The sequence below is a fragment of the Equus caballus genome, chromosome 16 (genome assembly GCF_041296265.1).
Source record: "Equus caballus isolate H_3958 breed thoroughbred chromosome 16, TB-T2T, whole genome shotgun sequence".
Lineage (NCBI taxonomy): Eukaryota > Metazoa > Chordata > Mammalia > Perissodactyla > Equidae > Equus > Equus caballus.
In genome coordinates this window covers 43,128,321-43,145,257 of record NC_091699.1, presented here as the reverse complement: position 1 = coordinate 43,145,257, position 16,937 = coordinate 43,128,321, and the positions used below count along the sequence as shown (strand labels likewise).

Genomic DNA, 16,937 nt, shown 5'->3' with positions numbered 1-16,937 from the left:
AGGATCAGACAAAAGCATGAAGTGGGGATCATGGGAGCCACCTTAGAGTCTATCTACCACACTCATTTTCATTTGTTCACCAAAAGTTGGAAACCCCTGGACTCACTTTCCTACCTCCTATGGCCCCATGGCCTAAGCAACTAGACACTGGTATGCAAATATAGATCCACAAGCCATCCATCCCTCTCAGTTCAGTCACTTTCATGAAACCTTCTCAAGGAGGTTCTCCCCCCACCCCTTCTGGTCTCATGGCACTTTAAATCTCAACTAATGGTTTCCAGAATTTAAGGGCCAAAAAACGCATACTCCCCAAAAGAAATAATAATATCTACCATTTATTAGATGCCAACTGTATATCACTCACTGTACTGGAAACCATATAAGCATCATCTCATATAACCCTCACACTGATACTAAATTAAGTGTAAATATTATTCCTATTTTCCAGATGGGAAAATTGAAACCCAGAAAGGCTAAGACACTTACCCAAAGTTAGACAACTAAGTAAGTGTCAGGTACTCGGCAGCCTGCCTCCAGAGCCCACACTCAAAGCCAGACCAGGCACTTAAACATCACTAGTTACGTTCTAAGGATCTCCTGAGTGAGAAAATACAAATAGCCAAAAGCTACTTTGAGTTCGGTAACAGTTTTAAATACATCTGTAGCTTTTTCCCCACAACAGAATCTACAAATATTTGCAAAACACAGTACATACATGTGTAAACACTTATTCTCTCCACAGATAAGGAGGATTAGCAACCATTTGCAGAGCCTCACAGCCCTTCCCACATAGCTCCTCAGCTGGGCAGTAGTGGCCCCTGTCATGTTCTTTTAGTGCTTGGATTATAATCTACATCAGTGGTTCTCACCAGGGGTGATTTTGCCCTTTAGGGGAAATTTGGCAATATCTGGAGACGTTTTTGACCATCATGACTAAAGAGAGGATACTAGCGGCATCTAGTAGGTAAAGGTGAGGGGTGCTGCTAAAGCTCTTCCTCAATGCACAGGGCAGCCCCACAACAAGGAATTATCCAGCCAAAGTATCAGTAGTGTCAAGCTTGAGTATATCAATACTGATGTATAGCAATATAAAATTTTCTAATTGTTTTATATGCATTTGTCCTAACTCTCCAAGATAAACCTACACGCCATCAGAGCAGGGACTTCATGAATTCCTCATCATTCCACCTTTCCCAAGCTATGCCTAAATTCCAAACATGGTGAGAGTGCAAAAGATACTTTCTTTTTGAGGAAGATTAGCCCTGAGCTAACACCTGCCGCCAATCCTCCTCTTTTTGCTGAGGAAGACTGGCCCTGAGGTAACATCCGTGCCCATCTTCCTCTATTTTATATGTGAGATGCCTTACCACAGCATAGCTTGATAAGTGGTGCACAGGTCGGCACCTGTGATCCGAACCAGCAAACCCCAGGTCGCTGAAGTGGAACGTGCGAACTTAACCGCTGCAGCACCGGGCCAGCCCCCAAAAGATACTTTCTGAATTGAAATTTATTTCCAAGATGTAGTAGGCTTTATTTCTACAAGAGTTATTTATTCAATAATTAACATATTCCCTCCAAATTAAGAGCTTCTACTTTGAACTTACTGAAGGCTAATTTACTTCTGGAATTAACACAGTCCTGCTCAGAGTAGCCTTCTGCACCTGTATAGACCAACGAGCAAACAAATCCTTGGTTTAGAAAAATCAGATAACTGAAACAACACATGAGACTGAGACAGAGAGACCCAGGAGCATCATCAAATGCCAAGGACTGGGAGGCAATTATGTCCTTACGCCACCACTCACCCTTAAACAGTGCAAAGCCAAGGACACACAAACGGACCAGGTTTCAAAAACGATCGTTTTTTTTTTTAAATCACAAATCATTGTGGGGGAAGAGAACGTTGTTCTAAAGCATGTCAGATGTATTTGCTCAATGATAAAAGAGCCTCCATTGTTTGTCAGCACAAGTAGGAGTTGTTTGTATATTAAGACAAGAACACATTACACTTCCAGGAAGGAGAAGAAGCTGTTATTCCATTTTTCAACACAGAAATCTAAACCTGTCCTCAAGACAATGAGTCAAATAACCATACCAACAAATTTTGTACCCAGTAGGCAAATGCCACGTTGTATATTTCCACGCCTCTGCGACACAATCTCAGGGTATAGTCTGGTTCCTCTTCCCTCTCAGATAAACAAAAAATAAGTCCATTGAATCCCCAAATAACCTAAAGCCTTTGGGACCACGCCCACACCAATGAGAGGGCTCCAAAATTGTTCTATGGCTCCACAACTGTACTTTCCACAGGGAGCTGATGAATCAGACTGGACAGGACCACGCAGTCTCTGAAATTCCTCAGGAACATCTTGATTACACCCAATTAGGGAGGCTGTACAAGGAAGCCCAGTGAATCAGACAGACTCGCAACCCAGCACAGTTAGCAGGACCGGAAAACAAGGCCATTAGCTCCTGCTGTTGCCCACCTCTCAAAGAATCAAATCCAAGCTGGTTGTGAAAGACAATGGCTGCTTTGTACAATCAGCCACAGATTATTTTTAATGGGGGCATAAGAGACTCAAAGCAGTAGGGAACCCCCAAATCACTAATAGTCCCATTTGGAATTCTCTGAAGGTTGTTAGAAACAACAGATCTAACTTCTCAAATACAATTTTCCTAGGCTAATCTGAACATTTCCCCCAAGCTCCCTGAGCACATGCCAAACAGCATCAGGAAACAGCAACACAGGTAGGTACCACGGCCTGGGGTGAAGTGGCCTGGGGGTAAATTTCATCTGAGCGTTAGCCTGGTCCTGCAGAGGTCAGTGAGTTCATGTGGGTGGACTGAGCCCTTGGCTAAGACTGGTTTGGAGTTTGAGTAGGCATCGAGTTGGCATCTGTCTATACCCCATCATTCATTCATTCACACCTGACTCCTCAGCCCAGACCTCAAGACCCACCAGGATCTATTCCTCTTTAGTTATTCCATCTACACTGGTTGAGCATTTGCTCTCACAAGCAGGGCCTTTGTTCTGACCTTCCCTTCCTTTCCTGGTGTCTGCCTACCAAGATTCTACACATTCTCCACAACTCAATGGCCTAAATCAAGCTCCACCTCCTCTAAGAAGCCAACCCTGACCAACACAGTCTCACAGGATTCTCTGAATACCAGCCTCCAGGGCAGCTGTCTGTTGAGCTCCTGTGATGTTTCAGCCATCATGCCCAAATCTTCATGTAACTGACCTGATTTAAATTTCCTATACCAGGTATGTATCATTTTCTCCACTTTACCCATGAGAAAACTGAGGCTAAGGGAGGAAAAGTAATTTGCCCTAGATCATACTGCTAATAAATGGCAGAGCTGGAACTCAAGCCCATGTTTGTTTTGAGTACTGAATCGGGGCTCAGCAAACTGTTCTGTAAATGGCCAGATAGTAAATACTTTGGGGTTTGCAGGCCACATATTCTCTGTCGCAACCTCTCAACTCTGCCTGCCACTGAAGTGTGAAAGCAGCCATAAACTGTACCTTTAAAAACAAAAAAAAACATTCTTAGTTCACTAGCAGTATGAAAACAGGTGGCCAGCAGGCTTGTACGAAACATTCCCCTTGGTAAAGTCAATGGGCTACAGGCTCCCTGGCAATGCTCCCCCCACCCCAGTGCACACAGCTCTAGACTCAACCACAGGAACAGCACCCCCTAATGGGGCTTGTTAGAAGCCAGACTGTGTATTTGTTTCCCAGAGACCTCACAACAACGCTCCCACCAGGCAGAGGCCATTACTCTTCGTTTGAGCAGAGTGCTCTGAGGCGTGAGGGAATCTCACAAGGTTGCCTTGCTGGTTAGGTGTGGGCTGGGATCTGAACCTAGGAAGGCTGGCTCTAGAAGTGCATTTTCCATCTCCAGTCTATACTATATATGCCCAGCTTAACTGAAGCTGAAATCGACCCCTCTTCAGTGTGACTACCCAGAATGGAGTCCTGGTCTCCTGGCTGCTCTGCTACCCATGTGTCTTTGCAGGAGATATTTATGGGGCCACTGCAGCCCCTGGCCTCCCAATGTGGGTCTCACAAACAGTGCCACCTCTCACCGATTTGAACAGGCTGGAAATATTTCAGCTAACTAAAGATCAAGGGTCATTTCAGAAGGCCTGATTTCATATTCCATTGTTAAACTTTAATGAGCCATTACACTCAGAGGAATGAATGATCTAAGGCATCAAATACATCATGTCCCACAATGTAATTTTTTTAAAATCTAAATAAATATTGCAAGCACCAAGGAAATCACTTCCCAGAGCCCCTTTCATTTACAGTCCTCACTCCAGGTGTGCCCGATTCTATTCTGAGGCAACAACCTGCCAAACTAAACCACGTCATCCCTCTGTTTCCTCCTCTGTAAGACGATTTCTGCCCTAATTCCGCAAATAATGGGTAAAGATAAGCCCTGTGCTGGCTGAGCCGAGAAAAGGGGAAAACAGGGCCTGATTAGAAAGGAATAAATTCTCACTCTCCCTATGGGCTGATACATCATCCAGTAGAGCGAAGATGAGTTTTAGAGCCAGAAAACTAGTTTACTCTTGGAGTGAACTTGAACCTCACTAATCCTCAAGTTCCTCATCAAGAACATGAGAACAAAAATGACTATGGCACAGGTGCTTGCTTAAATGAAAAAATATGTCTAAAGCGACTGGCCCAGACACCAGTTCCCACCCTCCTCTCTTTCCTCTCATGTGAGGATTTTATTTTTAAACCACATGAAGTAGAATAACTGCCATAGTGTCTGTTGTTTTCATTCTTTTAAACTTCCAAATAGTTATTAACATAAGATAAAGAGGCACTGTGACACATTTAAATTGGAATTATCTAAAGTGGTAGCCTTCGTAGATTATTTTTTTAGGTCCGCAGTCAAGTGTAGAAAATAGTTAATAGATCAAAAGCATATTTCAATCGAGCTTACAGACCCAGTGTGGGTAACATAATACAACTGTCACCTAAGTGGCCAGACATAGCTCAGTTTCCAAAAGACAACTACACCCAAAAATGTGCAGTGGACGCCCACTCAGGCTGGTGGCTTAGGACATGGGAACTAAAGCCAGGCTCCCTTGATTCACATCCCAACCTCCGACACTTAGTAACTGTGGAGGTGGTCAGGCCCCCAGCCTTTGCAAGCCTTGTTATCCTCATTTACAATATAGGATGATGCTGTCTGCCCCATGAGCTTGTTATGAGGGTGAAATGAAATAATCCACGTAAATGCATATTAAATCCATGTAAATCCATATTAAATGTAAGCATTTAATATGCTGCCTGACTCCTTGTAAGGCTTCAATACTAGTAGGTTATGATTATTAGTGTTATTATTGTTAGCTTGTTATCACTGAGGAGATTCTAAAGAATATGCAGATCTGAAAGAAGAGCTCAAAGAGGATGCTGAACAATAAAATTACTGGGAAGGGTGAATGGTCTAAGGTGACACCTAAATAAGGGGTTAACTCAGCTGGCAGAAATTTATTTCAACATGTGTGCACGTGTGCATGAATTTGCAAAGATGTGTATATGTGCAAATTCTGGCATATTTTCTAAAAACCCCACCACATGATCATCGTGCCTCACGTATCTAAGCAGACTGAGGAGTCTATCACAGAACAACTGTCAAGTTAAAATTGGATCATTGCTGTCCAGACGAAGGCAGTTTCCCAATTTCCTTTTTACTTTCTCTACTTCTTGTCACCCTCCCACAAATGAATCTGCTTACCCACGCCAAGAATATACAGCTCAGAAATGAGATTTTTAAAAAAGTAAAAATGAAAAAGAAAGACCTAGGAGAATAAGGATATCAGAGAAAGTAATCAAACAGCAGCACCATTTCACACAATAAACACTGTGAGCTGCCCTGCACCAGATACTCTATTATTATCTGCTAGTGGTGTTGTCTCTAATCTCATAATCAACATGCAAAGTACATATTCTTATTCTCATTTCACAAATCAGGAAACCAAAGCCTTTACAGACGAAGTGACTTGCCCAAGGCCACATAGCTGGAAGGCAGTGAGTCAGGATTTGAACCCTACCCTCTCTGGTAACAAAACTCTTCCTAATAGCCCTTGTCACTTCTCCAAGCTCTGTTACAGGTGGGAGGCTCTGTATAAAGAAACAAAGGTTGGCTCTTGCCCTCAAGGTGCATAGAGTCTAATAAGAAGGAAAGACAGAAGCAAGTAATGATGATACACTGTAAAAACATGCTGTCCAGGGCTAAAAATAATGTGAACTCTAAGGAGGAAGGGATTCAATCCAGGAGTGAAGATGCAATGTAAGAGTTGGGTATTGAAGGATGAATAAGAGTTTGTCAGCCAGACAAGAGGGGAACAGGAATGCAGGCTTGGGTGATCATGCAAACAGAAGCACGAAGATAGGAAAGATCTTTGCATGTTGGAGGTCATAAGACAGGAGATATATGACTGAGCTGTGAGGGAAATGCAAACAGGCTGGAGAGGAAGACCAGGGGCTGATAGTGAAAAGTCTTGATTTTTGAAATCAGCCATGATTTCAAGTGTGCAGTGGATTCTGTAGACAAATTGCAGGCAGAAAGAGACCAGCAAAGCAGCTGCTGCACCAGAACGAAGTAAAGTAGATGAAGAAAGACAAAGGAGTGAACTGAAGGCACATTCATGGGGTGGAGACGTCCTGGGAGGCGAGGACATCAAAGGCTGACATGAAACACATGGAAGAAAAGATGACGCTTCTCAAAGGAGGCCCAATCAGGCAAAAACAGCCCACAAGAGAAATAAGAGCAGTATAGGATCCTTGATATTTAGGACACAGAATTGAAAACAGAACAAGTCAATAGCCTATTTGATTTGAACCAGTAAGGAAAAGGGAGAGAAAGTCTCAAAAGTGAAAGTGATGGAGATTAGCATAAAGTCTCCAACAAAGATCAACAGAAGTGAAAATGTAAAACCTAAGACTAAATATTTTGTTTTAAGAGAAACTTAACTGAAAGGAATAAGAAATTGAAAGCAACCAAAAAATAAACACAAACACAATTAATTTGGTTTGCAGGTGAGGTCACTAGACCATGGGATACTCACAAGGACATCAAAAAGTGAGCCAGCACCATCAGTTAGATGAGACAATGACCAGCCAAGCCAAGGTGAGTAGTAAAGATGATGTGTATTGCTATGTTTGGACAGGGGTCATGCCCATCGGGTCAGTTTTCTGTATTTTCCCCTAAGAGACGCATCATAAATCTTACATAGATGAGAGGCATGAGTGCCAGGGTACAACCCAGGAAACACTAAGACCTGAAATGACAGCACTATTTCCTTGTTATCCTCAATATTGCTCCCGTGATGCTGGCTGCAATTCATGACTCACACTCAGGAATTAAAGGTTCTCCCGAAAAACCCTGTTTTAATTACACATCACTTCTACAGAAAGGAAGGTGATATATTTCTGTCGATGCAGACAGAACTTTAAAGCCCAGCCAATCCTCTGTCTGAAGGATTCAGGAGAGTTCCCAATACAACAAGATAAAGACTGAACGCTGTATCTCCTGCCAAACGGAAGGAAGGACACTGGTCAACCGAAACCAAGGTAAACACAAGAAGAAAGGTCCACAAACCAAGCTACCAGGAAATCAAGGAGGGATGTTAAGTGTTATAGCTGTCAGGTTCCTCAGAGACCATCTTGTTCAACTTCCCACTTTACAGATTAGGAAACTAAAGACCAAAATAAGAAATATACCCCCAGCCTCATCCAGATGGTGCTTTTCCCAGGATCCAGAACCCAAGTCCTCAGGTACAGCAGCCCCCTCTCCCAACTAGAGGGCTCAAACTCCTCTTGGGGAATGAAAGAGAGACCAGTGACAAACCAGCCCCATCCTGGTTCTGGAACACTCTGAATTACTAATTTTGGTGATGGATGGATGGTCTCTTTCAGCTCCACTCTCAGAGCCTGCTCCTGTTGTGTGAGTGTTTCCAGTGTGCCTCAAATTATTTTTTCTCCTATGAAAACACAGAAACAATCACATACAAGACTATTCAGAAGGGACAGTTAGCTATTTACATCAAGAAAGGTGACAGTGGGCTCTTCCTGACAGATGCCATCCTCCTCCCATGAGAACGCTTGTCCCATCGGAGCAAAGCGACCCTCTGGAAGGTCTGTCTGCCAGCTGGGAAGAGGCTCCTCCTTACTCACAGTGCAGCCTTTCTTGTGGTTTTTGAGCCTGAGCTTTTTAGATGTCTCAAAAATCTGCCCAGCAATTGACAGACTCGTCTAATAAAAGATGTTGTCTCCTCACAGCCTGGTCTCCTTTGGGAGAAGTCAACAGTATGGTTGCGATTGGTTTTTAGGACAGCCACATACAGAAACAAGCAGTACTCAGTCTATAGGGCAGATAATGAATAACATTTCTTCATGATACTTTTACGATACAAAGGGAAATAAAGAATTGAATCTATGGATAGCGATACATTAAAGAACAGAGTAACAACAGAGCAGAACAGAAAGGACTATAATGAGAAATAGATTAAATGTGTACTCAATCCTTAGGAATAAACTCCTGATGAATAAAAACGGCCATAATTTAAAAACAAAAATAGATTTGCTGAATTTCAATTTGAACAAGCCATCCACAGCATGAAAAATAAACATACCATATTTCAACCTTAGAATTTAAGCCCTTTGCAAATCGATTCACCAAGTACTCCGGACTGCTGACTCTGGCACCAAACACCATGGGATGTAGGAGGGAAAGGTAAAGCAGGCTTCTTATCCAGAGTCGTTTGAAACTCAAGTTGGTACAAGCAAGGTGTACGTGACTGAATCAGCGAAAAAGAGAATTTATGCAGCGAGAGGCAGAAATCATTAGGCAGTGACATCGCAACATCATGTGTCTCTTCCTGTCAAAATAAGTCCCCAAGCATCAGTTTTCTTTGTGTTGAAAAGAGATGTAACTACAGAGTGACTTTTGCTTCACCTCAAATAGAAAAGCATTCTATCAGTGCAATTTAAACAATCAAATTAGGCAAAACTACAAATTAGTCTTCCAAACTTTAGTGCAGTATTTCTCAAAATAAAGTGCAGGAACCATCTGTGTAAGAATCAACTGGGACACAGGTTTAAAATACAGATTCGTTGGCTTTGTCCAAGACCCCCTGGGGGAGGACCTCTGAGGTGAAGGACCTCTGAGGTGCAGTTTTATAAAGACAACAGGCGACTCTAACGTTTACTCAAGTTTAAGGACCAGGGCTTCCCAAATCATCCTGTTCCAGGCCTCTTCCACACCTGTGTCAGGGTGCTCTTTCTGAAACAGAAATCTCGTCATGTCATTCTCCTGCTTAAAAAAAAGAAAGAAAGAAAAACTTTGCTATTCCCTTGTTGCCTACAGAACAAAGTACAAACTCCTTAGCATGGTTTATAAAATTCAGCCCACCTGCACTGTCCAGCCCCTGCCCCGCCAGGAACAGATTCACAACATGCTGTTAAATTAAGAGTAACTTCAAAGCAACATGTACATCTGCTATATGCTACGACATGGATGAAACTTGAAAATGTTCCAAGTGAATAAGCCAGATGCAAAAGGACAAATATTATATGATTACATTTATATGAAATATCTAGAACGTGCAAATTCATAGAGACAGAAAGTAGACTGGAAGTTACTAGGGGATGACGGGCAAGGGGAGTGGGTACTTATTGCTTAATGCTCACAGAGTTTCTGCTGGGGGTAATGAAAAGCCTTGGGAAACAGTGGCAACTGTTAGGTAACATTGTGAATATAATTAATGCCATTAAATTTATACACTTAAAAGTGGTTAAAATAGCAAATTTTGTTATATATAATTACTACATTCTTTAAAAATTAATAATGTAATATACCAAAAACAATTGAATTGTACACTTTGAATGGGTGAACTGTAATGTATTCTCTCTCAATAAAGCTGTTAAAGAAAATGTACACAAAATACCAGGGAGGATATACTCCTAACTTCTAACAGGGATTAACTCTGGAATGGAAGATGCAGGAGAGTCTATCTTCTGACTTTACTACATTTTCCCAATTTTTCATAATGAGCTTGTGTTGTATTGTTTTTGTACCAGAAGAGGAAGAATAATTGTCATTTAAAAAATGCTAAAAGTTTAAACAAGATGAAAATAAGATACAAGCCGTGATCTTCTTCTTTCAGGGATCAGGGCACATGGTGGGGGAATGCCAGAGGGGACCACAGGCACCTAGTGCTGCCTGCCTTCTTCTGCACTGAGTGAGCCCTGGCTACTTCCATGTGTCTGTTTATGATGTTGTGTCTTAGTGGCCAAAAGAGCTTAATAATGCAGCCAGGGTCTCTGGAGGAAGATGACCAGGGTTCCACCCCTCATCAAGCCCCTCTCAGAGCCTCTGTTTTCCTATCTGAAAAATGGGAATCATAATGGTACCTACTTCATAATGTTATCAAGAGAGTAAATGAGCTAATTTACACCAAGTACCTAAAACAATGTCTGACACCCAGTACTTTGACCTAAGCATTTAGTTAACCATCAGCTACTATATTTTTATCGCTGCTGTTACTCTATTACACTCCCATGAGTACTTGTTATCTACCCCAACTAGAGCAGGGATTGGCAAACTATGGCCCGAGGGCCAAAGCTGACCCACCAAACATTTTTGTATGGCCCCAAGCTAAGAATAGTTTTTACATTTTAAAATGGCTAGAAAAAAAAATCAAGAAAAATGACTTTTCATGACATGTGAAAATTATTTAAAAATTCAAATTCGTGTCCATAAATAAGTATTTTTGGAATACAGCCATTCCTATATATTTATGTATTATCTATGTCTGCTTTCATTTAGTTGCAACAAAGACTGTCTGGCCTGCAAAGCCTAAAATATTTACTATCTGGCTCTTTACAGAAATGGTTTGCTGACCCCCAGGTACGATACCCGAAGAGGTCCCTTGTGCCTTGCTGCTTGCAGCTTGTCAAGTCTGTGTCAATGAGGTAACTCAGCACTGAGCGTGAACACCAGTCTTTGCACTGAATTCCCTGGCTGTTTATTCTCTGTTCGGTAATACCTACATTTTGTTACTGGCTCCCACTTGTTTGGAGGAATCAGGCCATTCCTTTTCCTCCCTTTTTGCTCTCTTTTGTCCTTCTATTTGGTGTTGTGCTATCTAAAAGCATTGGTTGTCATAAAAAGAATCATAAGGTGGAACACAGGCAATAGGTCCTAGAAGCCTGTTGTTTGAGCCAGTCTCACAGCCAGTGATTTTGTGGTTCTCACTGGACCAGTGTTCATTTGAACAAGCTTTTCTGTGGTCACCAATAAAACCGAATAAGGTTCTCCTTCTATCTCTATTTTTTGTCCTGAGAGTTTGTTTTAATACAGAAAGAGCATTCTCTCTGGTTTTCCTGCTAGGGGAGCACAGATTGTTAGGCATGCATTTTTTGTTATTGGTTTTTTGTTTGTTTTTTTAATTGAGATATAATTGACATATAACATTGTACTAGTTTCAGGTATACAACATAATGATTCAATATTTGTATATATTACAAAATAATCAACACAATAGTCTAGTTAACATCCATCACTATAGTTACAACTTTTTTTCTTGTCATGAGAACTTTTAAGATCTACTCCCTTAGCAACTTTCAAATATACAACAGAGTATCATTAACTATAGTCACCACACTGTATATGACATCCCAAGACTTATTTATTTTATAACTGGAAGTTTTCCCCCTTTTGATCTCTCTCGCTCAATTCATCCACCCCCTAACCCCTGCTTCTGGCAACCACCAATCTGTTCTGGAGTCTGCATTTGAAGGCAGCCAGCCCTCAGGCTGAAGATCCAAGGACACCAAATGTGCAAGCACCACTTTCAACCAACCGTTTCCAGCTCTCATGGGTCATCTAAGTCTCTTCCTCCAGGAAAACTCCTGCTTCTTATATCTACTCTTGTTACAATCCTAATTCTTGTACCTGTCTTATGTTGGGGCCCAGGGCAGGCCACCCCAAAATATCCCAAAGTAGTGTTTTGATTATTTTGAACTAAAGTTACTTGAGAAGCAAAAGGGGCATTTTGACCCTCCTGTCTCTGTTGCCCCTGAAGGCAGGAGACAAATCTCCCCTGTGAGGGGTGCTCTCCCTGCATCCTGGTCCCCAGAGCTGGGAGTTCAGGGACAAGAAGCCTGCAGAAAGAAACTTTGCTAATTTACTACCTCCAACCTAAACTCTGCTTCAATTCCTCACTATTTACGTACCCTAAACGTAAGTTTCTTTGTCCTGTCAATGCTTCACAAATTTATGGTTTCTTTGTGTAAAAAATATATATACTGCCTGCTTTGTTCACTCTCCAAGCATCATTTCTTTATGATCTCCCATACGTACATACTAAACTGGGTTTTTCTCCTGTTAATCTGGTCTTGAGTCAACTTTATTAGTCCAGCCATAAGAACCTAAGAAGGAAAGAAAGGGGATTTTCCCCTACCCCCAACACCCTCTTTCACCAAGGCCACCTATTGACAATCTATAGAACGTTTGACTTAAAATTGTTCAAGAGGTGCTTTAAAGAAAAAAGTGTGGGAATAAGATTTCTCAGGTCCAATGGGCAGCATTTTTTATTGGCAGGCAGAGCCCTCCAAACAAAATTCTGATTCAAAATTTGCTTCACTAAAAGATTCTTTGGCCAAAGCTACTGAACAATTTAACAATCTTAAGCAACCAAGATCTAGACTCATTTCCCCAGGAAATCCTCCCTGTCCTTGTCCTCTGCTTGCCTCTCTATATCCAGCTCCGGGTCCGGTACTTCCGACACAAGCATCTTTGCCATAAACATCTATGCCTCAAACATTTTCACCAGAAACATTTTGGTGGCATAACTAATTGATTGTAAGGCAATTTTACTGTAAAAGATAAAATAACTGATCAACAGTTTGGTTTCATTTCTCCATTGACAGAGTACTCCATTTCTTTCTTTTTTTTTTTTTGAGGAAGATTAGCCCTGAGCTAACTGCTGCCAATCCTCCTCTTTTTGCTGAGGAAGACTGGCCCTGAGCTAACATCCATGCCCATCTTCCTCTGCTTTATATGTGGGATGCCTACCACAGCATGGCATACCAAGCAGTGCCATGTCCGCAACCGGGATCCAAACCAGCAAACCCCAGGCTGCCGAAGTGGAACATGCACATTTAACCACTGCACCACCGGGCCAGCCCAGTACTCCCATTTTTATATTACATAAATCTTAGCTCCACATTTCCTATAGAATTTTGGAATGTCTATCAATAGACATGTTCATATGCCAAGAACAACCAACAGTGTAGAAGGCTTTTGACAATGCAATAAAAAGCTCAGTTACACAAATGCATCCTAGTATTTGGAAACTGATATCTCTCTTAATAAAGAAATTTTCCCAAAAAAGAAAAAGTGTAATGGATGCGAAATGAGGAGACAAATCAACAAGAAAAAAAAGTGTATTATACTATGAATGACAGACTTTGAAGACAAGTGCTTAGGTACAACCCACAAAATAAAATCAGTTATTTGCGTAGTCTTGCCATGAATCTACACACATTTTAAATATATTCAAATATTTTGTATTTCACAATAAAGTCTTTTTAATTTTGTTATTCATTTCTCATGTTTCATTATGTCCTTTTTAATATCCCTCTTTTATTTTTCATTATTTTATCTTTTACTGCAAAATTGCCTTACAGCCAAGTAGTTATGCGGCAAAACTGCTTGCTGCAGAGATGTCTACAGCAAAGATGCCTAGGACGAAAGTACCTACAAGCATCCAGCTCCCCCACTTCCCCCTTATCCTTCTGATCTCTCTCCTTCTGCACATTTGTCAACTCCTCTTCCCCTTATACAGACCCCCTACATTTTCCCAATGACTCTCCTACGACCCCAAGGTGCCAGCTGTGTCTAAAGATCAATCTCACCCATGAGCCTGGTATTCAGCAAGTACAGAATTTAAACCTTGGACCAAGCTGAACAAAGAGCTATAATTCAGGGTTTCCCTAAATTCAGACAAGACCAGAAACTATTCATAGAAGAATTTAGAATTCTTTTGAGTGCATACAACCCAGGACTGCCAGACTTTTATCAACTTGTACACACGTGTGTTGGAATCTAAATCCTGACTAGCAAAAGCTAATTTGACCATCCCAGTAAAAGATTGACAGGATCTCTCTTTCCATAATAAATCTGAAGGTAAAAGAGAAAATAAATTAAAAGGCCTGAAAAGTAGGGCAAAATATTCTAAAAGCCATACTCAAAACATTTCCAATAAGAATAGATTGGACCATAATTCAATCATGTGGAGAAAAGATGAAACTACAGGAGATTTTCAGGACAAACTAAAAAATAACTTTAAACAACATTCAGGAGTTAAAGAAGGTGCTGATCTAACAGAAGTTCTTTCATCTGGGCCAAAGGTATTCCCACTAGCCCCTAAGGCCATGTGGTCCACTCCCACGGGACGCAGTTATTCTCCTATGAATGAATAACTGGAAGGCCCATATGTCTATTAATTTCACCTCAAACACTAGTTTCTGTCCTGCTGCACAGAGAAATGGCAAAACACTGCAAGGAACTCCTGCATGACATCTAGCCCTATCACCAGCAGGTTAAGGCCCCTTCCTATAACATCTTCCTGAACAGCCTCTTCATGATCTTCAACCAGGAGATTTGTAAATTGGAAGAAACATCGGAGAAAAACTGCTCTTGAATCTTGTTGGAAGAGATATTATTAGGTACCGCTAACAACAAATACAGCAGTGAAACTCCAAGGAGTCAGACCCTGGGCTCATGTTTCACAACTCAAGAAGCAGAATTCCACAGAACTGGAAACCTACTCCCTTATGGGGACCTCAAATTGAGGATCCTCAGAGATCCCCTGGAAGTAAATAATTTTCAGAAGTAGAAAGCTGACCCAAGACTTTTGGAACAGGCTGATGACTTCAGATAGGGGATAGCTTCCACTCAAGGCATTGGACCAAGACTCCTATTTAATTCCTGTTTTATTTTTCATCTGCCTCTTAATAATTATTCTCATTTTCTATAGACCCCTGATTGCTGTCCATCCATAATAGCCCTTCTTCTCTTTTTCTTTCCTCTTCATTGTATTTGTTAGGTCAGAAAATATTTATTCTTAGATTATCCCAAACAGTAGCCACTCCCTCAATTTTACTGATTGCTTGATATGCCATCTATCACCAGATACCCATGATATAGTCCTTCCAGGCAATTCCAGTCTCATCAAAAGAGACCATAGAGAATTACAGTCAATGGCATTTCCACTTACATCTATGTAGCCTAATGACCTTAAACAAATCAATCTGTGACTTTGCTAGTGACCTTCTCTCCTAGAAAAAAGAACGAATTGTTACAATCTGTTGTTCAGATCCTAGGCAATTTCGCATCTGAATTCAACAGATTTCAGAGTAGTGGTTCAAACACTCGCCACCTGAAGGAGACTCTTAGAGATTTAAATATGCAACTCAGCTAATGTGATGCTTTGGTTCTGATCTTGTGTTATGGACAACTCCTTTTGTCCTGTATCTCCATGGGTACCTACTGGATACCATTCCTTTTGCGGCCAAGGTGTCTGATCCTGTTTGCCTCAGACTAATACTTCATGCACATTTTTAATAATATTCCAAGACCTGTCCAGGCACAGAGATTCTAATTTTATAAACCATAAAGGCTGGACATGAGCTCCGAAATGAGGCCACCCTTGAATATTCAGGTACTCTACCTGGGGAAATGACTGACTTACCATTTATGAAAACAATCAGAGCAATGTTCCCAATGATGGGAATCTTTCAAATAGAAACATCTGTAAGAAATTAATGACTCACTTTTGCAGAAGTTATTAATAATACCATTTACACCCTAGATGAATACAGATAAGTCTCAACTCATTGGCACAAATAGTGATGTCTATTGTATTGCTCTAGATTTCTTGTTGGCTAGTCATGGTGGTGTCTGTATCATTGCAAATACTTCTTGCTGTACTTGGATCAGTGAAACAAGAAAGGTGGAATAAGCTAAACTCTGCCTTAAGGAAACAGCTACTACTTGGCTTTCTAAGGTTGATCCTCATGGGCTATGGAATTTATTCTCTTGGCCTGGGATGAGCAATTGGTGTTTCTGGTTCTGAAGCAACTTATAGGGACAATTAATTGTTCTCCTTTTTGTTATAGTAGTTAAATGACTGTCTTGATAACACAACAACAAAATGGTCAAGAATATGTTGTAACACAGTTGACTATGGAGACAATGGCATAATTTCTGACAGGTAAAGGTCTGTATCTCTAGCCTTTCCTGAATTGGTCAACTACTCACAAGCAAAAGAATGATGAAAAGAGAGGACTGAGAGTTGAATATACAAATGACATGGCCATGACAATACAGCTCTGACCCAAAAACTGTGCTGCAATCAGCCTACAACAGTCATAATTTGGTCAACCACTGCCAGTTTCCCTAATTTTTGTCCCTGCTTCCAACTCAGGAACAACCAGAGGAAGTCAAATACTCTCCCCCAAAGAAATCACATAAGATACCTTGCTTCTAATCAGACTGCTTGCAGCTTCCCCAGGCCAACAACTTCCAATGAAAACATATATACCTGAAGCCTCCCCTTTTTCACTGAAGAGCTTTCCCACTCCATCAACTGCCTCTGAGAGTCTCTGTCAAATGCAAGCGATGGTGGCTGCCTTCCTCGTTATAGCAAGCTCTGAATACATAGCCTCTGTTTGTTCTCATTTGGGTGACCTTCATTTATTTCCACACTACATATAACCAAAGGCACACACACACAAATAGCAGGGCCATGTGCAACACACTAGAAATCCAAGCAGCCATATAAGGAGGGTCATCTTCAGTGAAGTAGCACATTCTCACCTGTCCATTCCACCTGCCAAGTGCTCAGGT

At 41.3% G+C, this 16,937-nt stretch overlaps 1 protein-coding gene across 31 annotated transcripts in view; it reads right to left on the bottom strand.

Moving 5' to 3' along the window:
- ERC2 (ELKS/RAB6-interacting/CAST family member 2) overlaps positions 1-16,937 on the bottom strand; it is a 904,450-nt gene that overhangs the window by 798,673 nt on the left and 88,840 nt on the right. The window lies entirely within an intron of this gene.